This window comes from Gymnoscopelus microlampas (assembly GCF_963454915.1).
Source record: "Gymnoscopelus microlampas genome assembly, chromosome: 21".
Taxonomy (NCBI): Eukaryota; Metazoa; Chordata; class Actinopteri; order Myctophiformes; family Myctophidae; genus Gymnoscopelus; species Gymnoscopelus microlampas.
The window spans coordinates 44,473,276-44,496,610 of record NC_139958.1 but is presented as its reverse complement, the minus strand read 5'-3'; the positions used below and the strand labels follow the sequence as shown (position 1 = coordinate 44,496,610).

The window sequence follows — 23,335 nt, the reverse complement described above, 5'->3', positions numbered from 1 at the left end:
AGTCAAGGCACATGTGTAAGCAAGTTTCACGACTTTCGGCCAAACGAGGCATGACTTATGCCTGTTTAAAGTCTGCCTTTTCAAAAAATTGCTATAGCGCCCCCTTTTGGCCAATTGGAGTAAGATTGGTTTCAGTGATATTTGGAATGACCCTGTACATTTCTGCAAAGTTTCAAAGAAATGTGAGTCTGCATGTATGTTTTAGGCACAGATGAATCATTTTCTTTAAACTGTAATAGTTAAAATCTATCTCCTCCTGGGATTTTTGAGCAATCTGCACGAAACGTTTACCACTTGAACTTTGGACCTCTGCCTACAAAAATTTCCAACGGATTTTCCATAAGTGAAAAAATGCAGAAGTTAGGAGCCAATGACTGTTTTTCATATAATTCAAAATGGTGGGAGATCTAAAGGTCAGAGGTCAAAAGTCAGAGGGTGAAAGTTGTTCAGCATGAGGAGACGCATATGTGTATCCAAGTTTCATGGCTGTAGGTCAAACAGGGCATGAGTTGTACCTGGTCAAAGTTGGCATTTTCAATTGAGTGCTATAGCGCCACCTTTTGACGAAAGATTGTGAGAATTATTTTTTGATCGTTTTTCATGACCATCTACCATATGGCCGAGTTTCGTAAAAAGCGACTGCACGGTTCAGCCAGAACTGCGAAAAGTGGCAGAAGAAGAAGAAGAAGAAGTGACAGAATACTGCCAATAACAACACGGTTCCAGAGCAGAGCTCTGGCCCCGTAAATATAGCTGCAAGCAGCGATAATACGGGGCCAGTGAATAGAGAGAGAGAGAGAGAGACATGGAAACGGAATAGATTGAAGAGAGAGAGAGTGACATGGAAACAATAGATTGATGAGAGAGAGAGATGGAAACATAATGGTTTGATTGGACATCTCAACCTACTGCCATTAACAGGATTCAAACTCTCAACCTTCAGACTAATAGGCTGCAACACTACCTATAGTGCTATAGCTTTGTCCAGGCTGATATTGTCTGTTGAAGATCATAAACTCTTGCCTTCTTTCATGAACCAAGCCCCTGTTTCACTAACACTAAGATCACTCGTTCACAAACCATTTACCAATGAAGAAATTGTACATCTCCTCAGAACCAAAACTAGTGAAAGTAGCCGATCTACAAGCTCACAAACCATGAAAAGTTGTGAGATTGTAGATCAGCTATTTTCAGATAAAGTATGTCATACGTTGAAAAAACGTACTCTCAAATAAGCATTTCAGGTTATCTTTACCATTTGCACATGTATTCATTGATACAGTCATGTTGTTTGCAATTCAACTTAAAATATAGCTGCAAGCAGCGATAATACGGGGCCAGTGAATAGAGAGAGAGAGAGACATGGAAACGGAATAGATTGAAGAGAGAGAGAGTGACATGGAAACAATAGATTGATGAGAGAGAGAGATGGAAACATAATGGTTTGATTGGACATCTCAACCTACTGCCATTAACAGGATTCGAACTCTCAACCTTCAGACTAATAGGCTGCAACACTACCTATAGTGCTATAGCTTTGTCCAGACTGATATTGTCTGTTGAAGATCATAAACTCTTGCCTTCTTTCATGAACCAAGCCCCTGTTTCACTAACACTAAGATCACTCATTCACAAACCATTTACCAATGAAGAAATTGTACATCTCCTCAGAACCAAAACTAGTGAAACTAGCCGATCTACAAGCTCACAAACCATGAAAAGTTGTGAGATTGTAGATCAGCTATTTTCAGAATGAAGTATGTCATACGTTGAAAAAACGTACTCTCAAATAAGCATTTCAGGTTATCTTTACCATTTGCACATGTATTCATTGATACAGTCATGTTGTTTGCAATTCAACTTTAATTAAGTCTGCATCAAGTGAGGCTTGAACTGGCGAGTTCGAGATTGTGAGGCATTCATTTAAGGGAGACGCCATTGGCCCAACAGGCAAGTAACTGTGAAAAAGGAGATCACACAGATGATACAGTTTCACGCAAATAGCTGAAAAATCCTGGGTTTAAGTGTTTTTCAAACTGCTCAAAATTGCGGACAATCTAAGGGCGGAGCTTACTGGTCAAAGCGATAGATGTGTTCCTCATGAGTCAAGGCACATGTGTCCAACAGGCGAATATTCTTTTCAGCCCAACCCAGCTGAGGTGGTCATATACAGATGTGCCACTTCAAAACTTCACACGTTACTGTTCTTTCCCTGAAAGTGGCCTGAAAAGGCATGTTTTCCTCCCTGTTCTGCCCTTAAAATTGCACTGTTTTGCCCCTGAAAAGAAGTTGTCACTAAACCCCCCCGTTTTTCCCTTCAACAGACACCCATATGCATGAGAACAAAAGAATGTGTGTTGAGAAGGTGTCAGACTCATTATGAGGCGAAAGGTGATTTGAAGAGTTGCTCAAATTAATTAGCATCATAAAAGCAGTGATCATCAAAATAATTCATCATTTTAAATGCCCTTCTTTGTCCCTCTTATTGCCCTGGGAATCCCCTGAAAATGTACTGTCTTGGCGATGGCAGGACATGTGAAGTTTTGAAGTGGCACATCTGTATAGGACGCAGGGGGGCAATCCCAGGTGAAAAACCTCACCCATTAACATCTCAACCTATTGCCATTGACAGGAATCAAACTCTCGACCTTTGGATTCACAGGCTGAGACACTACTTATAGGGCTATAGCTTTGTCCAGGCTGCGGTCATCTGTTGAAGATAAAAGTGAACCAGTGAAAGCAGCCGATCTACAAGCTCAGAAACATGTTGCTATCTGAAAAGTTTTGAGATTGTAGATCGGTTATTTTCACAATGAAGTTTGTCATACATTAAAAAAACATACTCTCTCCAAGAAGCAATTCATCATTACCTTTAACAGTTGCACATGTATTCAATGATACAGTCATGTTGTTTGCAATTCAACTTAAATTAAGTCTGCATCAAGTGAGGCTTGAACTGGCGACCCTGAGATTGTGAGGCCTTCATTTAAGGGAGACGCCATTGGCCCAACAGATAAGTAACTGTGAAAAAGGAGATCACACAGATGATACAGTTTCACGCAAATAGCTGAAAAATCCTGGGTTTAAGTGTTTTTCAAACTGCTCAAAATTGCGGACAATCTAAGGGCAGAGCTTACTGGTCAAAGCGATAGATGTGTTCCTCATGAGTCAAGGCACATGTGTAAGCAAGTTTCACGGCTTTCGGCCAAACAAGGCATGACTTATGCCTGTTTAAAGTATGCCTTTTCAAAAAATTGCTATAGCGCCCCCTTTTGGCCAATTGGAGTCAGATTGGTTTCAGTGATATTTGGAATGACCCTGTACATTTCTGCCAAGTTTCAAAGAAATGTGAGTCTGCATGAATGTTTTAGGCACAGATTAATAATTTTCATAAAACTGTAATAGTTAAAATCTATCTCCTCCTGGGATTTTTGAGCAATCTGCACGAAACATTTTACACATGAACTTTGGACCACTGCCTACAAAAAATTCCAACGGATTTTCCATAAGTGAAAAAATGCAGAAGTTAGGAGCCAATGACTGTTTTTCATATAATTCAAAATGGTGGGCGATCTAAAATTCAGAGGTCAAAAGTCAGACCACGAAAGTTGTCGGGCATGAAGAGACGCATGTGTGTATCGAAGTTTCATGGTTGTAGGTCAAACAGGGCATGAGTTGTACCTGTTCAAAGTTGGCACTTTCAATTGAGTGCTATAGCGCCACCCTTTGACGAATGAGTGTGAGAATTATTTCTTGATAGTTTTTCATGAGCATCTACCATATGGCCGAGTTTCGTAAAAAGCGTATGCACGGTTAAGCCAGAACTGGCAAAAACAAGTATTTTTCAAACTGCTCAAAATTGCGGAAAATCTAAGGGCGGAGCTTAATGGTCAAATCGATACGTGTGTTCCTCATGAGTCAAGGCACATGTGTAAGCAAGTTTCACGACTTTCGGCCAAACGAGGCATGACTTATGCCTGTTTAAAGTCTGCCTTTTAAAAAAATTGCTATAGCGCCCCCTTTTGGCCAATTGGAGTAAGATTGGTTTCAGTGATATTTGGAATGACCCTCTACATTTCTGCAAAGTTTCAAAGAAATGTGAGTCTGCATGTATGTTTTAGGCACAGATGAATAATTTTCATAAAACTGTAATAGTTAAAATCTATCTCCTCCTGGGATTTTTGAGCAATCTGCACGAAACGTTTCACACTTGAACTTTGGACCACTTTCTACAAAAAATTCCAACGGATTTTCCATAAGTGAAAAAATGCAGAAGTTAGGAGCCAATGACTGCTTTTCATATAATTCAAAATGGTGGGAGATCTAAAGGTCAGAGGTCAAAAGTCAGAGTGTGAAAGTTGTTCAGCATGAGGAGACGCATATGTGTATCCAAGTTTCATGGCTGTAGGTCAAACAGGGCATGAGTTGTACCTGTTCAAAGTTGGCATTTTTCAATTGAGTGCTATAGCGCCACCTTTTGACGAATGAGTGTGAGAATTATTTCTTGATCGTTTTTCATGACCATCTACCATATGGCCGAGTTTCGTAAAAAGCGACTGCACGGTTCAGCCAGAACTGCGAAAAGTGGCAGAAGAAGAAGTGACAGAATAATGCGAATAACAATACGTGTCCAGAGCAGAGCTCTGGCCCCGTAAATATAGCTGCAAGCAGCGATAATACGGGGCCAGTGAATAGAGAGAGAGAGAGACATGGAAACGGAATAGATTGAAGAGAGAGAGAGTGACATGGAAACAATAGATTGATGAGAGAGAGAGATGGAAACATAATGGTTTGATTGGACATCTCAACCTACTGCCATTAACAGGATTCGAACTCTCAACCTTCAGACTAATAGGCTGCAACACTACCTATAGTGCTATAGCTTTGTCCAGGCTGATATTGTCTGTTGAAGATCATAAACTCTTGCCTTCTTTCATGAACCAAGCCCCTGTTTCACTAACACTAAGATCACTCGTTCACAAGCCATTTACCAATGAAGAAATTGTACATCTCCTCAGAACCAAAACTAATGAAAGTAGCCGATCTACAAGCTCACAAACCATGAAAAGTTGTGAGATTGTAGATCAGCTATTTTCAGAATGAAGTATGTCATACGTAAAAAACGTACTCTCAAATAAGCATTTCAGGTTATCTTTACCATTTGCACATGTATTCATTGATACAGTCATGTTGTTTGCAATTGAACTTAAATTAAGTCTACATCAAGTGAGGCTTGAACTGGCGACCTTGAGATTGTGAGGCATTCATTTAAGGGAGACGCCATTGGCCCAACAGACAAGTAATTGTGAAAAAGGAGATCACACAGATGATACAGTTTCACGCAAATAGCTGAAAAATCCTGGGTTTAAGTGTTTTTCAAACTGCTCAAAATTGCGGACAATCTAAGGGCGGAGCTTAATGGTCAAATCGATACGTGTGTTCCTCATGAGTCAAGGCACATGTGTAAGCAAGTTTCACGACTTTCGGCCAAACGAGGCATGACTTATGCCTGTTTAAAGTCTGCCTTTTCAAAAAATTGCTATAGCGCCCCCTTTTGGCCAATTGGAGTAAGATTGGTTTCAGTGATATTTGGAATGACCCTGTACATTTCTGCAAAGTTTCAAAGAAATGTGAGTCTGCATGTATGTTTTAGGCACAGATGAATCATTTTCTTTAAACTGTAATAGTTAAAATCTATCTCCTCCTGGGATTTTTGAGCAATCTGCACGAAACGTTTACCACTTGAACTTTGGACCTCTGCCTACAAAAATTTCCAACGGATTTTCCATAAGTGAAAAAATGCAGAAGTTAGGAGCCAATGACTGTTTTTCATATAATTCAAAATGGTGGGAGATCTAAAGGTCAGAGGTCAAAAGTCAGAGGGTGAAAGTTGTTCAGCATGAGGAGACGCATATGTGTATCCAAGTTTCATGGCTGTAGGTCAAACAGGGCATGAGTTGTACCTGGTCAAAGTTGGCATTTTCAATTGAGTGCTATAGCGCCACCTTTTGACGAAAGATTGTGAGAATTATTTTTTGATCGTTTTTCATGACCATCTACCATATGGCCGAGTTTCGTAAAAAGCGACTGCACGGTTCAGCCAGAACTGCGAAAAGTGGCAGAAGAAGAAGAAGAAGAAGTGACAGAATACTGCCAATAACAATACGGTTCCAGAGCAGAGCTCTGGCCCCGTAAATATAGCTGCAAGCAGCGATAATACGGGGCCAGTGAATAGAGAGAGAGAGAGAGAGAGACATGGAAACGGAATAGATTGAAGAGAGAGAGAGTGACATGGAAACAATAGATTGATGAGAGAGAGAGATGGAAACATAATGGCTTGATTGGACATCTCAACCTACTGCCATTAACAGGATTCAAACTCTCAACCTTCAGACTAATAGGCTGCAACACTACCTATAGTGCTATAGCTTTGTCCAGGCTGATATTGTCTGTTGAAGATCATAAACTCTTGCCTTCTTTCATGAACCAAGCCCCTGTTTCACTAACACTAAGATCACTCGTTCACAAACCATTTACCAATGAAGAAATTGTACATCTCCTCAGAACCAAAACTAGTGAAAGTAGCCGATCTACAAGCTCACAAACCATGAAAAGTTGTGAGATTGTAGATCAGCTATTTTCAGATAAAGTATGTCATACGTTGAAAAAACGTACTCTCAAATAAGCATTTCAGGTTATCTTTACCATTTGCACATGTATTCATTGATACAGTCATGTTGTTTGCAATTCAACTTAAAATATAGCTGCAAGCAGCGATAATACGGGGCCAGTGAATAGAGAGAGAGAGAGACATGGAAACGGAATAGATTGAAGAGAGAGAGAGTGACATGGAAACAATAGATTGATGAGAGAGAGAGATGGAAACATAATGGTTTGATTGGACATCTCAACCTACTGCCATTAACAGGATTCGAACTCTCAACCTTCAGACTAATAGGCTGCAACACTACCTATAGTGCTATAGCTTTGTCCAGACTGATATTGTCTGTTGAAGATCATAAACTCTTGCCTTCTTTCATGAACCAAGCCCCTGTTTCACTAACACTAAGATCACTCGTTCACAAACCATTTACCAATGAAGAAATTGTACATCTCCTCAGAACCAAAACTAGTGAAACTAGCCGATCTACAAGCTCACAAACCATGAAAAGTTGTGAGATTGTAGATCAGCTATTTTCAGAATGAAGTATGTCATACGTTGAAAAAACGTACTCTCAAATAAGAATTTCAGGTTATCTTTACCATTTGCACATGTATTCATTGATACAGTCATGTCGTTTGCAATTTAACTTAAATTAAGTCTGCATCAAGTGAGGCTTGAACTGGCGACCTTGAGATTGTGAGGCATTCATTTAAGGGAGACGCCATTGGCCCAACAGACAAGTAACTGTGAAAAAGGAGATCACACAGATGATACAGTTTCACGCAAATAGCTGAAAAATCCTGGGTTTAAGTGTTTTTCAAACTGCTCAAAATTGCGGACAATCTAAGGGCGGAGCTTACTGGTCAAAGCGATAGATGTGTTCCTCATGAGTCAAGGCACAAGTGTAAGCAAGTTTCACGACTTTCGGCCAAACGAGGCATGACTTTTGCCTGTTTAAAGTTTGCATTTTCAAAACATTGCTATAGCGCCCCCCTTTGGCCAATTGGAGTGAGATTGGTTTCAGTGATATTTGGAATGACTCTCTACATTACTGCAACGTTTCAAAGAAATGTGAGTCTTGCATGTATGTGTTAGGGGCAGATGAATAATTTTCATAAAACTGCAATAGTTAAAATCTATTTCCTCCTGGGATTTTTGAGCAATCTGCACAAAACATTTTACACATGAACTTAGGACCTTTGCCGACAAAACAAAAGCGGCGGATTTTCCATAAGTGAAAAAATGCAGAAGTTAGGAGCCAATGACTGTTTTTCATATAATTCAAAATGGTGGGAGATCTAAAGGTCAGAGGTCAAAAGTCAGACCACGAAAGTTGTGTATCGAAGTTTCATGGTTGTAGGTCAAACAGGGCATGAGTTGTACCTGTTCAAAGTTGGCACTTTCAATTGAGTGCTATAGCGCCACCCTTTGACGAATGAGTGTGAGAATTATTTCTTGGTAGTTTTTCATGAGCATCTACCATATGGCCGAGTTTCGTAAAAAGCGTATGCACGGTTAAGCCAGAACTGGCAAAAACAAGTATTTTTCAAACTGCTCAAAATTGCGGAAAATCTAAGGGCGGAGCTTAATGGTCAAATCGATACGTGTGTTCCTCATGAGTCAAGGCACATGTGTAAGCAAGTTTCACGACTTTCGGCCAAACGAGGCATGACTTATGCCTGTTTAAAGTCTGCCTTTTAAAAAAATTGCTATAGCGCCCCCTTTTGGCCAATTGGAGTAAGATTGGTATCAGTGATATTTGGAATGACCCTGTACATTTCTGCAAAGTTTCAAAGAAATGTGAGTCTGCATGTATGTTTTAGGCACAGATGAATAATTTTCTTTAAACTGTAATAGTTAAAATCTATCTCCTCCTGGGATTTTTGAGCAATGTGCACGAAACGTTTAGCACTTGAACCTTGGACCACTGCCTACAAAAATTTCCAACGGATTTTCCATAAGTGAAAAAATGCAGAAGTTAGGAGCCAATGACTGTTTTTCATATAATTCAAAATGGTGGGAGATCTAAAGGTCAGAGGTCAAAAGTCAGAGGGTGAAAGTTGTTCAGCATGAGGAGACGCATATGTGTATCCAAGTTTCATGGCTGTAGGTCAAACAGGGCATGAGTTGTACCTGGTCAAAGTTGGCATTTTCAATTGAGTGCTATAGCGCCACCTTTGGACGAAAGATTGTGAGAATTATTTTTTGATCGTTTTTCATGACCATCTACCATATGGCCGAGTTTCATAAAAAGCGACAGCGCGGTTCAGCCAGAACTGCGAAAAGTGGCAGAAGAAGAAGAAGTGACAGAATACTGCCAATAACAATACGTGTCCAGAGCAGAGCTCTGGCCCCGTAATTAAGTCTGCATCAAGTGAGGCTTGAACTGGCGACCTTGAGATTGTGAGGCATTCATTTAAGGGAGACGCCATTGGCCCAACAGACAGGTAACTGTGAAAAAGGAGATCACACAGATGATACAGTTTCACGCAAATAGCTGAAAAATCCTGGGTTTAAGTGTTTTTCAAACTGCTCAAAATTGCGGACAATCTAAGGGCGGAGCTTAATGGTCAAATCGATACGTGTGTTCCTCATGAGTCAAGGCACATGTGTAAGCAAGTTTCACGACTTTCGGCCAAACGAGGCATGACTTATGCCTGTTTAAAGTCTGCCTTTTCAAAAAATTGCTATAGCGCCCCCTTTTGGCCAATTGGAGTGAGATTGGTTTCAGTGATATTTGGAATGACCCTGTACATTTCTGCAAAGTTTCAAAGAAATGTGAGTCTGCATGTATGTTTTAGGCACAGATGAATAATTTTCATAAAACTGTAATAGTTAAAATCTATCTCCTCCTGGGATTTTTGAGCAATCTGCACGAAACGTTTAACACTTGAACTTTGGACCACTGCCTACAAAAATTTCCAACGGATTTTCCATAAGTGAAAAAATGCAGAAGTTAGGAGCCAATGACTGTTTTACATATAATTAAAAATGGTGGGCGATCTAAAGGTCAGAGGTCAAAAGTCAGACCACAAAAGTTGTCGGGCATGAAGAGACGCATGTGTGTATCGAAGTTTCATGGTTGTAGGTCAAACAGGGCATGAGTTGTACCTGTTCAAAGTTGGCACTTTCAATTGAGTGCTATAGCGCCACCCTTTGACGAATGAGTGTGAGAATTATTTCTTGGTAGTTTTTCATGAGCATCTACCATATGGCCGAGTTTCGTAAAAAGCATATGCACGGTTAAGCCAGAACTGGCAAAAACAAGTATTTTTCAAACTGCTCAAAATTGCGGAAAATCTAAGGGCGGAGCTTAATAGTCAAATCGATACGTGTGTTCCTCATGAGTCAAGGCACATGTGTAAGCAAGTTTCACGACTTTCGGCCAAACGAGGCATGACTTATGCCTGTTTAAAGTCTGCCTTTTCAAAAAAATTCTATAGCGCCCCCTTTTGGCCAATTGGAGTAAGATTGGTTTCAGTGATATTTGGAATGACCCTGTACATTTCTGCAAAGTTTCAAAGAAATGTGAGTCTGCATGTATGTTTTAGGCACAGATGAATAATTTTCATAAAACTGTAATAGTTAAAATCTATCTCCTCCTGGGATTTGTGAGCAATCTGCACGAAACGTTTAATACTTGAACTTTGGACCTCTGCCTACAAAAATTTCCAACGGATTTTCCATAAGTGAAAAAATGCAGAAGTTAGGAGCCAATGACTGTTTTTCATATAATTCAAAATGGTGGGAGATCTAAAGGTCAGAGGTCAAAAGTCAGAGGGTGAAAGTTGTTCAGCATGAGGAGACGCATATGTGTATCCAAGTTTCATGGCTGTAGGTCAAACAGGGCATGAGTTGTACCTGTTCAAAGTTGCCATTTTCAATTGAGTGCTATAGCGCCACCTTTTGACGAAAGATTGTGAGAATTATTTCTTGATCGTTTTTCATGACCATCTACCATATGGCCGAGTTTCGTAAAAAGCGACAGCGCGGTTCAGCCAGAACTGCGAAAAGTGGCAGAAGTGACAGAATAAAGCGAATAATAAAACAGGTCCAGAGCTGAGCTCTGGCCCCGTAATAATATATTATGACAATGATGATGATGATGATGATGATGATGATGATTATTATTATTTTATTTTTTGCAGTTATTATGCTCAAACTAAATATCTGCACTGCTACATCTGATATAAACATGCTATGTATAACAGAATATTGTTGTAATGTCACTGGTAGCATGATGCTGTGAATATAGATACTGAATATATATAGGATACTGGAAGCAGTTTTTTAGGTTGCAAAATTTTGCCTTTAATAAACATGCAATTTCAGTCAATTTCACACACTCAAAGTCATTCATTGTAACAGCATATTCTGGTTCTGCTAAGATTCAAGATCTCATTTATAGATGAGGGTCCAATTTATACATCTGATGTATCATAAACACCATCTGGGAACCCATTCATGTTTTTGTTTTGTTTTTTAAGCTGAATCTGTCTTGAAAGATTATCATAAGCCTAACCTTAACCCTATACATAGGAACAAGCATTTTTTTGTATCTATTTTTTAAACAAATTAATTATTATTTATGAATTATTAATATGTTGTCCATATTGTCGTTTCAATGAACAAGATTTCTTTATGACGGAGATAAAAGTGATGTCTCTTTACTATGTATGTGTGTGTGTGTGTGTGTGTGTGTGTGTGTGTGTGTGTGTGTGTGTGTGTGTGTATAGAAGGAAGTTGTCACATGCGCAGTGAACAGTTTGTTCGCAATTTATAAAACCGGGGTTACGTAAGTAACCTATAGTTATAAATACAATGAGTCAACAAAGACAGCAGTTACTTTAAGACTGAATATTTTCTCCAAATGACACTCCTCTTTGTTAACAACACATGTCACAGTTATCCAGACTTTGTCATTTTAACTACTCGTTTAAAAGGCTCTTCGTATTGTGTACATAGTTTGACAGAGTTAAAGTTAAATTCTACAGAAAACCTGCCGAAGGGTACATGTCTTCTGTAGGCTTCATGGCCACCTCAAATCCATTCACTACACATTTACTGTCTGTAGCTGACGCCCATAAAGGAACAATGGATATTTTGAAGACAAAAGAACTGGCCCTGAGGCTCAAAACTTGACAGAGGGTGTCAACACCTGGGTTCTAAAGATTTACCTCTCTGAACCAAGGAACAAAAGGTTTAGGTGTTTGGGAATGCAGTTCACAGCCTGCATGAACAGATGGGGGATGCCACCAGCTATTTTCAACCCCAACCACTGCCAACTGCAAAGCTCAGAATCAAATAGTACTGTAACTCAAGATGAAATAAAATAACTTATATGGAACACCGTGCTTATGTTTGATACCACAGAATCATTAGCTTATAGATGTGTTATTTTTAAGCATGTGCCATCTTGCAAACTTATGACATACGTGCAGGTCTGAGACAGATCAGTGCTCTGTGTGTAGCTTAAAAATTAAGGAGGAGTGAATCATGAGGGAGAAGACAGGCAAACATTGTTTTGAGTTTGTGTCAGTCAAAGACATAATCAAACATTGTTGTCCTTTGTAAACCTTTTGCAGGCAGCAAAGTATTCAACTAACTTTCTTTGTAATTCCTCTTGAGGATAATTATTACTGTAAAGGTAATATGTAATATAATACTGTAAGTAATATAACTTAACTAGAAAAAGTGCTCCTCGGAGCACAGGTCTCCGCCAGGTCACGTCGTTATTGTGGCCTCCTGGTGGCGCTATAATAGGACAATGTGAAAAGGGTGGCATTTCTTCCTCTGCCTAGTGGGAATGAGCGTGCATTCATGATTTGAGGCATTTTGTTGCAAAAATGTGTTTTGCTAAATTAGACCTGCTGGTGGCGCTATAACAGGGCAATGTGAAAAGGGGGTCATTGCGTCCTTGGCCTAGTGGGAATGTGTGTGCAAATTTTCACGGAAATCACACGCTGCGTTCATGATTTGAGACATTTTGTTCAAAACGGACCAATCCTGCCAACTTTGGAAGCCAACCTTAGCCAATCAGGATGTAATATGAAATATCGGACAGATCCGTCTTGATCACATGACTATAGAGATACTGTGCACCGATTTGCGTGATATTTGGATAAAATCTGTAGGAGTAATATCCAAAAATGTGTTTTGCACAAATCGGCCTCCTGGTGGCGCTATAACAGGCCCATGTGAAAAATTTGGGGCAGAGGTTCTGCTGTGGCATCGAGGGAGTGTGTGTGTGCAGTTTCACAGCGACTGGGGCAACGGTGGCGGAGATTAGCTGGTAACAGACAGAAGGACGGACGGACGGACGGACACACACACACACGGACGGACGGACGGACGGAGGGTAAAACATACTCTCTCGCCATGCCTTCGGCCTGGCGGAGACAATAATCTTGATAAGTAATGCTCAACACAGAATATATATAGTTAGATCAGTGCTTACCTTATTAGTGTCTACAGAGTTTGTCTTTGAAGAAACAAGTCCAGACTAAAAGCTTCGTCCTCCAGTATCAACATGTATGACTGACAAGTGATTCCTGTAAATGAAGAGCATTGTGTAATCTTTAACCCAGCGGCGTCAATCGGGGGGAGACGGAGCGGACTTGTCCCTTGCAAAAGTCAGATTGGTCACCCGCAAAAGATATTTAGGAGTCATTTAAAATAATAAATAAATAAGGATTAAAAATACTTATTTAAAAGAACCTGAACCCACTTTTGAAATCATGCGCTCATAAACACAATTTTTTGAAGGTTTTATTTGTCCCCCCCCCCTGTAAATCCCAAAATGGTTTGGTCTGTCGGTTAGCACCGCACATTTCCTCATTCCTCCACTGACTGCTGGAGAAGCAACAGGCTCGCCTCACACAGGCACGGCACAGAGAGAGAGAAATGCATCGTACGGTATGCAGGGCCGGATTTAGGGTTGTGGGGACCCCTGGGCTTGAGTCATTGATGAGGCCCCCCCACCACAAAATGATACACTACTCGAACAAGGAATTATGACACATTATTGGCATAATTAAAACACATGAGGAAAAAGCAAGGCTGTACTGAGAACGACAGGGAAAACTATAATATAGGGCATTAACTCATTCACATTCGTCTTCTGGGGGGAAAAGACGCCTCCACACCAGCCTCCCCTGCAAGTAACGAGAGATGGTGAGAGACGAACTTGTGAAACCAATGTCGCCACCCAATCATCATCAACTCATTCACTGCCAGATATAAATACATAAATAATTCACCCACTGCCAGCAATTTTTCATTTTCCTTACCTTTCAACTATTATTTATCACGGCAATCACCATGTCTGCTTATTATAAGCGACGTAGGATTAGCAAGACCGGAGCCGGTTTTCATCGATCTGATTGCTTGTTTCTCTCGCGAAACCTGGCAACCCTGAAAACAGCAGAAGACCATCATCTTATGTTCTTTCTAAAGCGAGTCATTATAAGCAGTGGTGTAATGGTGATTTTTTTCACAGCCCAACTGTATTTTAATGACGTCACATGCGAGCATGTGGGCCTACATGTGTGCATGCGCACAGAACAGCTGATTTGACTTGTGAGGAGAGTAGACCAGCATTATAAATTATCTTTTAATGACCTTCAGTGCCATTGACGTCTGAGACGTCCTGTTAAAGGATCGTGGGTCAGAACTATAACTGAGAAGCCACACTCTACCAACCACAGATAATGGCACAGCAGAAGTTGCTAGTTTCTACTGTGCTGCTGCTGGCTGCTGCTCTGAGCGGCCGTGTCACAGCACCTGAGATGTAGAGATATGACGACTGGGCGCCCTGCCACGAATCCCCCCCTTGTTAACAACTAGTTCGCTACGCTAATCTAGCCGTTAGAAGGATTTTCTGCAAATTTCAACACTTGGATCACATACACCACAGTTCACCCTTATCTGTGTTTCGGTTGAATTAGCTGTATGTATTTATAAGGAATTATATTATAATAAAAACCAAATAAAACATCTCTGCATCAACTGTCCTATACTCTACCCATGTCTGACTGTTTATAGACTGAGTACCATCGAGTAGTGACTACACATGGAAGCAAACAGACCCCGCCTGTCACACTTAGATGAACTGATTTCCTGCACCTGTGAAATGTGTGCACACACTCGCACACATTCCCCGTTCCCCACTGATGTTAGGACACCAACACAGACCACGTTTAGTGATCAGTAATCAGGCTTAAGTTCAGCCAGTGTCATCTCACTCAACCTCTGTTAAACTTTAGTGTCCCTGCCAGCCCATCAGAGACACCGTGAAACAGGCACGGACTGGCACAAAAAAATCGTCCCTGGCATTTGTGGTCTTCACCGGCCCATGGGGGGTGGGGGGGTGCAGCTCCTTTAGCAGCCGCTGCTTCTAAATGTCGGCGCTTTTCGCCAATAGTTCTGTCTTCTTTCACTTTCTCCACGCCGTTTGGTCCCCCCACCTCCTGTGCTTCAGCACCTAAAGCCCTTGCGTTAAGCCGGGGGTGGGCCCGGTGCAGGGCTGGGTGTTTTTATTTTTTTGTTTTTTGTTTTGCTTGGCTTGGCCGTGGCCCAGACTGCCCAGCCCCTCTGGCATCTGCCAGAAGTGCCAGACCGTCCAATCCGGCGTGAGACCCTCACCAGGACTCCGTTCATCTCTCTCAGGTTCTGCAGACAGACCTGGACACCCAGACGGTTGACGCGAGACCCAATGACACCAAATTAGACTTCTGGCTATGCAATCAAGAAAACACATTCAAGACTCACCCAGCAGTCATAATCCTACAAGCGATGGTAAACTGCAGATGGCCTTTGATCAAGAATGGAGCGGTGACAAAAACTGTTTTTTGGCCCCTAGTAAATATGGCTTTTATTTTTCATAAAGGATGAAAATACAAAAGATAGGAAAGAGGGACGAGCCGTACGCTCAGGAAAATGCAACTACTAGTTATCACAAAGTATTCCAAAAAGAAGAGAAGCCCCAGCTTTTGGGCGCAACCTCTTTTATAATGTCTGGTCAGGATGGATGCAACTCCATTATTTGGCATACGTGACATTAAGAGATGTTGCAGTGAGACAAAAACTACTCTGCTACATTTTACTCTATTACTTTTTGGAGTACTGACTTCATGTGTTTTACTCGGTTTAAAACTCGCCTCTGCAACGTGCCCTTTGCACAGCGAGGCAAGTTTGAAAGCTGTGGTTAAGCGCCTTCCTGCAAACTCTTTGTTCCAGGAAGATTTAGCTCACAGTGTGTCTCTCTTACCATGCAGACAGGAAATACACTGTCACTGTGGTCACAAAGTTTAACTACATGTTCCACCTGCCAGTATCACTGTTCTCTCAATTCGTCTAATGCATGAATACATACATAGCTCTAAGCAACAAGCATACGTTTTTATGTTTTTTTCTTAACCCTCACAACCGTGGAGTTTGACCCCGAACCCCGGTACTATTTCAGTAGGGGGTTCCATAAGCGGAACCCTTAGGTTGGTTGAGACGGCCCGTAGTGAGCCTGTACATTTTGCACTGGCTGTGGGCCGACCACCTGTGTCGGTATATGACCAGGCAGTGGTGGTGGGTTAGCAGGCTGGTCCTGGGGAGCCCCCTGGTACATCTTGTGCTTCTTCTTTCCTCTTCGCCCAGTCTGGGCTGGCCACGCTGGGGCGGGAGACCTGGCGCGCTGACGGGTGTCCCCTTCTGGTGGGTGATGAGTTAAGTAATGTATGTGATTAATATTAGGTTTACGTTAGGTTTTAATATTTAGGTTTATAAAATACTTTTTACGGGTGTATAAATAGTAGTACATGTTTGTATAGGAAAGGACTAGTTTTTACATTAGTTTTGGTCTTTGTAAATCTTCTCAAGTAATGCCTTGAATTATAGGAGCTGAAAAGGTGTAGGCTATAATAGAAACACACTACAGATGTAATGGTGGGAAAACAAAAACGATGTTTTAAATTCTAGCATTCTCGTTGCGTGTAGACAAGATACCACCAGAGCAGAAGTGAAGCCATAATGCTGTGTAGCTTTTATACCGTGTATGAGGACGCTCACCGCCACCCGTAAACCTGTTATGCATAGTAGCCATTTGGGTAGCCTACTTGGCTGGTGAATGGATCTATAGACGAATCCACAGACGTGCTGCTTGTAGCTGCCTGTAGGCGGCCATTGCTGCGGTGTCGCGGTGCGGAGCGTTGACACCGCAGCTATGGCTGCCTACAGGCAGCGCGTCTGTGGATTCGTCTATAGGGGCGGTGCACAATCTAGGGGGGTCGCGCGCACCCACCGTACCATGGGTGCGCTTGAAAAATGTACCGGCCACACGCCGTCGTACTCCCTGTGGAAAAGTACGGACATATTAACGAGAAACGTCTCACGAGCAAGACAATTAACCCCTAACTGCTCTCCAGGTGCTGTACTAGCACTCACTGCTTCTATTAGATATAGGAAGAGCATAGGCACCCCTGGGAAGCCTATATACAGTACGTTCTTACCCTTCAATCCGGGAAAGCATCTGTGTCATTTTAGATGTTGCTATATATAGGAACAGGATTTTTTTTTAATGAAGACTTTGAGTTTTTTCAGAAAACTTACGTTAGGATTCAGAAGGCGGCCTCAGGTCTATATGGGTTAAATTGGGTTATTTTTTCCAACATAAATAAAGAATAGATATATGCTTTGTAAAATGGTTACAAATAATGTAGAGTATACATGATTTGAGCATGCACCGTACATCATTATTATGTAGCCTGTACTTTACATTATTTCAGATCATTGTCCAACATTATTTATTTTATTATATTATATATTTATACAGAATATGATTTTATATTATATTTATAACATTTCATGAGACCACTAAAAAACAGTTTTATAATACAGAAATGTCGACCATCTGAAAAGTATGTTAATTTATGCAATCAATACTTGGTCTGGGCTACTTTTGAACAGATTATTTCATCGATGGGGCGTGGCATGGAGGTGAACAGGTTTGCTTTGATTGCAGCCATAAGCTGATTTGTATTGTTGAGTCTAGTGTCTCACACCTTCCTCTTGACAATACACTATTTCTCTGTGGGGTTCAGGACAGGCCAGTTGGCTGGTCAGTCAAGCACAGTAATACCATGGTCAGTACATCAGTTACTAGTTTTGGCACTGTAGGCAGGTGCCAAGTCCTGCTGGAAAAATAAATCAGCATCTCCATAAAGCTTGTCAACATTCAGAAGCATAAAGTGCTCTAAAATATCCTGATAAATGTGATAGATGTAGACGATGGCGACGAAAAAAATCTACAGGGCATACTGCGTATACAGCGTACCACGGTAGAACACATCACTGACAATGGACCAACACCAGCAGATGACATGGCACCCCAAATCATCACTGACAGCGAAAACTTCACTCTGGAGTCAACACAGCCATCTACCAGGATATTTTAGAGCACTTTGTGCTTCAGTATGTAGTGTCACAAGAGTGGGGACGTATAATAGTATTTATATCGACAAGCAACGTTTTGTTGCTATTTTCTCACTATTTCTTCCTCCTTGGGAACCACTGATCATCGCTACTGTCAAATAAAAATGAAACACTGTTTCCCTCTGCTGGACAGTTCATGTAATGAAGAATGAAAATGTTTTAATGTGCAACAAACATACTGATTAATATTGTACTTTTTACTCCACTACAATTATTTGTAAACTTTAGTTACAAGTTACTTTGTCGATTTAGATTATTATTGAATATTACCTATTAAGCCCTATATGCGCTTTGTCTATTCAAAAATAGCTACAAGCTCACAACACTTGCATTGTGAGCTTGTATATTTGCTAGTTCTTTTTTTTAATATGTGAAAGTATTTTGTTGGTACTTTTGGTAGTTTAAGTAAATTTTGAATACTTTCGTACTTTTACTCTAAATAAATAAATATTATAGGACCTTAACTTTTAAAAAACGTATTTAAAAAAAAATATTTCTACATAGTGGTATTGATGCTTTTACTTCAGTGAAAAAAATGCTGAGTACTTCTAAGACCACTGCAGTCAATCATACCAGTTAGAATGATAATTGTCAATCATACCAGTTAGAATGATAATTCTTGTCAATCATACCAATTAGAATGACAGCTGTCAATCATTTCAGTTCAGGTATTGTGTTCATTTCAAGGTCATTTGAGGTCAGTCACAGAGCAGCATCAACTTCAACAGAAAATATGATTTATAATGTATTAAAATGCATAAAACCAAACTTGAAAGAAGTTCAATGAAATAAAATCAATATTTATTTACAAAGCACAATTAAAACAACCTGGTCAAACAAACTGATGTACAAGTTAGAACATAAACGAATGTCTCCTTCACGTAGAAGTAGCCAAAATAACTGATCTACAAGCTCACAAGGCTCAACAGGTTGTGAGCTTGTAGATCGGCAATTTGAGCTATATTGGAAGAGCTTTGAAGGTGAAAGTGTGTGTGTGTGTGTGTGTGTGTGTGTGTGTGTGTGTGTGTGTGTGTGTGTGTGTGTGTGTGTGTGTGTGTGTGTGTGTGTGTGTGTGTGTGTGTGCGTGCGTGCGTGCGTGTGTTCGTGTTCGTGTTTTATGAATATTGAACCAATGAAAAGTATTAACAAGAGCTTGTGACTAAATAATAACCATTGGATCCATTGATACGCAGGTTATTTTTCCCATTTCCTGAAAAGTAACAGTTTTGGACATACAAGGTTTCCATCGAACAGAGACAATAATTCATCATAAAAGTCCTGCTGTAATCTAGCATCTTTCAACCCACCCATAACACCTGGTTAAGTGGTCATATGGGTGGGCCGTATTGCTTTTTCGGGCAATCATGTGCAAAATTATAGCATCAAAATCATTTTAACCACATTAACCCAATTTATAATTTGGCTATGTGAAAAATAGCCGATCTGTCAGCTCACAGCGCATTGCAATGTACCAAGTTGTGTGAATTTGTAGATCGGCTATTTTTCTTAATTTAGTTTTTTTCATTTTGAAACCTTTTGGGAAAATGTGGAATATATTTAATGCTAATTAAATACTAATAACAAATACTAATACTTCTCTCCTGGCACAAAATCTTTTCAGATGGGGGTCCACGGACAATTACATTGGGCCCGAGTCACTAAACTGTTTACACCCATATTTTGAACGTAAAGGAATTCACACAAATTCCCACGTCTTGAGTCTGATTCATTAATCTATTTCTGTCTGTGAGTTTTGCGGGAGGTCCACTCTTTCTCACGTCTGCTCGGAGGCTGACTTACATGGGACTGAAGCTTGTTTATGTCATTAGAATGCCTTATTCTTTAATTATAATTAATATATATTATCCTTGCCCAGTTTTATTAGCCTTTGGTCGTGAGGTTGAACTTTACAAATGAACTTCTCTCTCATTAAAGGGATAGTTCACCCCCCAAAAAATATTTATTTCTATCGATTAGTCACTCCAAGGAGACTTGAATCCATGGATATTTTTTTGTTTTTGTCGCATTCCTAAGCCAATAATTTCACCAGTTGACCGGCAGGCAGCGGTTCCGGTAGGAGACATAAAATAGACTCTTTGTGTCTCCTACTGGAACCGCTGCTGGTCATCACAATATTGGCTCACCCCTTTAGTAACTTTATTAAGGCACTATTTACGAACAGCTTAGTGAATCAGGCCCATTCAGTTCAGAACAACAGCATTACAAGCTTCCCCCACTTCATGAAGACCCCATCATCTTCTCATACACCTGTGATCTGTTTGAATGAGGCCCCTCAATCATATAACATCATATTGTTGCGGTTGGGCAGAAACCTCATATGCCCATACTGTATGAGAATGGGCAGCATCTCATCTGGCCCCCTGACCCTCAACACTGGAGTACCCCAGGGATGTGTGCTGAGCCCTCTCCTCTATTCCCAGTACACGAATGACTGCACAGCCACACATGACTCCAACACCACCATAAAGTATGTGGGCGACACGACAGTTAGAGGCCGAATTGTCAACAATGACGAGTCTGACTACAGAGAGGAGATCAACTCACTGGCACTTTGGTGCCGGGAGAACAAACTCGCCCTTAACGTCGACAAGACCAAGGAGCTGATCGTGGACTTAGGAGGCCGCAGAGAGATCATGTGCCCATCCTCATCGATGGCAGTGCAGTATGCGCAGTAAAGTATGCACGAAAACTAATTTCACCCACTTATTTACTTCTGTAAACCTGTGATCTGACAATAAAGCTGATTCTGATTTCACCTTTTTATTATTATTATTCTGTCCATAAATGAATGCCCTACTTCATTATAATGTGTCACACAACACACAAAATTAGTGAAAATAGCAGATCTACAAGCACACAACGCATCACGTTACAACGCGTTGTGAGCTTATAGATCGCTTATTTTCACTATTTGAAAATAATTTGAAAAGGAACCGTTTTGGACATACAAGGTTTCCACCCGACAGCAACGTACCACTTGGCTGTATGCTCCTTTAAATATGTTTCAGTGTTAGGCCTTCACTGGGAGATTCCTTTCATCAACATAACACACTATTTTGAACAGTTTATGTTTCCATTTGAGGACAGTGAAACGTTTCACTCATTCAGCATGTCAATCAATCTTTTAATGTACAAACTAAGAGCAGCTGTGGCTCATTCACTTCTCTAATCAGTTCAGGTCAGTGGTGGTTCCTTTAGCTTGTGATGTATTTCAAGTTTAGCGTAAACACACCAGTTTACCTGATATAATAACATCAGCTTACGTGCTTTTACCTTTGAATGAAATGTGGAATGACTTGTCTTAGTTCTACTGGATCTCTTCTCCACTAATCCCTTCCTAACATGTTCATCTAGTTTATTTGTTGACAGAATTGTCAATATATTTAGTCATGGACTTTGTCATCATAGCTTAGTTTTTATTTAGATTGTATTTAGTAAGTATACAGATCCAGAATCAGATTTGAATCACATTTCATACAGTAAAAAAGATGATTTACAGGTACAACTTAACGTGGATGGATCACCTAATCTCTATCTGATTTTAAGAGGCAGATAATGGATAAGATGTCTATGTCCTGCTCATGTTTTTAAAACACATACTGTAATATACATTTTAGGTCAGATGTTTTATTTTCGTTATTTATGTACAGTGCTGGAAAAAGAACTCACATGTTTTACTTAAGTAAAAGTATCAATACTGCAGTATAGAAATACTCTGTTACGTAAGTAAAGTCCGGAATTCAAAATGTACTTGAGTAAAAGTACAAAAGTATTGGCATGAAAATGTACTTAAAGTACCAAAAGTAAAAGTACTCATTATGCAGAATGTCCCATTTCAAGTTTTCAAATGTATCAACATGTTTTGAAAATAGCCGATCTACAAGCTCACAATGAGCTTGTAGATCGGCTATTTTGAAATGGCCGAAATGTGTATAGGGCTGAAGTGGTTAATGTAGGTTTTTCAATAATAATCAAAATCTGCAAAGTAACTAAAGATTTCAAATAAGTGTAGTGGAGTAAAAGTCCTTTTGCCTCTGAGATCTATCGGAGTACAAGTAAGTAAAAGTATTGGAAATTGGAAATACACAAGTAAAGTACAAATACTGTACCAAAATTTTACTTAAGTTAAGTACTTGAGTAAACGTACTTTCCACCACTGGTTATGTATAGACTACTTTGTTGCACATGGTCTTGTTGTTTTGATGTTTTTATACTGCTTTGGTCTGGTCTTAACCAGGTCTCACTTATAAATGAGGTCTGGAACCTCAGTGTGACTCTCTGGATAAAAGTTGAATTGTTATAAAGACATGAATCTTTATGGATTTACACTTTACAGACGGTCAGAATAATGATTTAAACACCATTGTTATGAGACAGATAACAATGTTAATTGTTATTACAAAACATACATTAACAAATTCAGTCCCATACATTTCGGCCATTTGAAAATAGCCAATCTACAAGCTCATTGTGAGCTCAAATCAAATCAGGGAGCGAAGGAGGGGCAACCAATTATCTGGTAGATAGTATTACTACCAAAATATACAAAATACAGACAATAACAAATAAAGACAATTTCAGAAACATAAATATATATATATTATTTTATTTTTAATACACTTAATAAAAATCTGAATAGCCTAACAAGAGAGAAACATACTTCATAATATAGTGTGAAGTGAAACACTCAAGCAACAAGAAAAAACACAAGTTCAAGGAACATAATACGATTTTTCTGGCATGATTTGTATTAGGCATAGCCTGGCTCCAGCCCGTGAATCGCTAGCCACGGCCATTAAAAAAATATGTTCAGGCGATTCTGGTCTGGTGACGCTCTCATAGGAGGTCTCAGCCTCGGTTGAAAATCTGATCGACGAATCGGGATCGGGATAATCCAGTACGAACCAATCGCCAAAGAGTCTTTGGAAAAAAAAACTTTGGCCACGCCCCCATCTCAGCAACCGGCTGCATTGAGAGGGCTTTCAGACTGAATAATGGAGTGAAACGAAATGAAAATTCAGGCTGAGTGTCAGGCTATATTAGGCATGCAACAGTATGACATTTTACAGTACGGTACGGTATCAAACTAGATACCGTAGTTTACGGTATTTCACGGTATTAAAATATATTTAGATTTTTTTTTTAAATATATTTTTATTTCATTGAAAC

The 23,335-nt window shown here is 40.1% G+C and overlaps 2 protein-coding genes across 3 annotated transcripts in view; both read right to left on the bottom strand.

The window, feature by feature from the left end:
- The window catches only part of LOC311038260 (GTPase IMAP family member 8-like), a 487,341-nt gene that overhangs the window by 12,960 nt on the left and 451,046 nt on the right, over positions 1-23,335 (bottom strand). The window contains exon 1 of one of the 2 annotated variants that reach the window (XM_084047659.1): positions 13,122-13,181. The exons of the other annotated variant lie outside the window; for it this stretch is intronic. The gene's annotated coding sequence lies outside the window, so the exon portion shown is untranslated. Of the gene's footprint in view, positions 1-13,121; positions 13,182-23,335 lie in introns of those variants that run through there. 2 annotated transcript variants of the gene reach the window in all.
- Positions 22,868-23,335, bottom strand: part of LOC311037736 (GTPase IMAP family member 8-like) — a 50,093-nt gene continuing 49,625 nt past the window's right edge. The window contains exon 5 of the mRNA XM_084047008.1: positions 22,868-23,335. This exon is cut by the window's right edge and continues 903 nt beyond it. The gene's annotated coding sequence lies outside the window, so the exon portion shown is untranslated.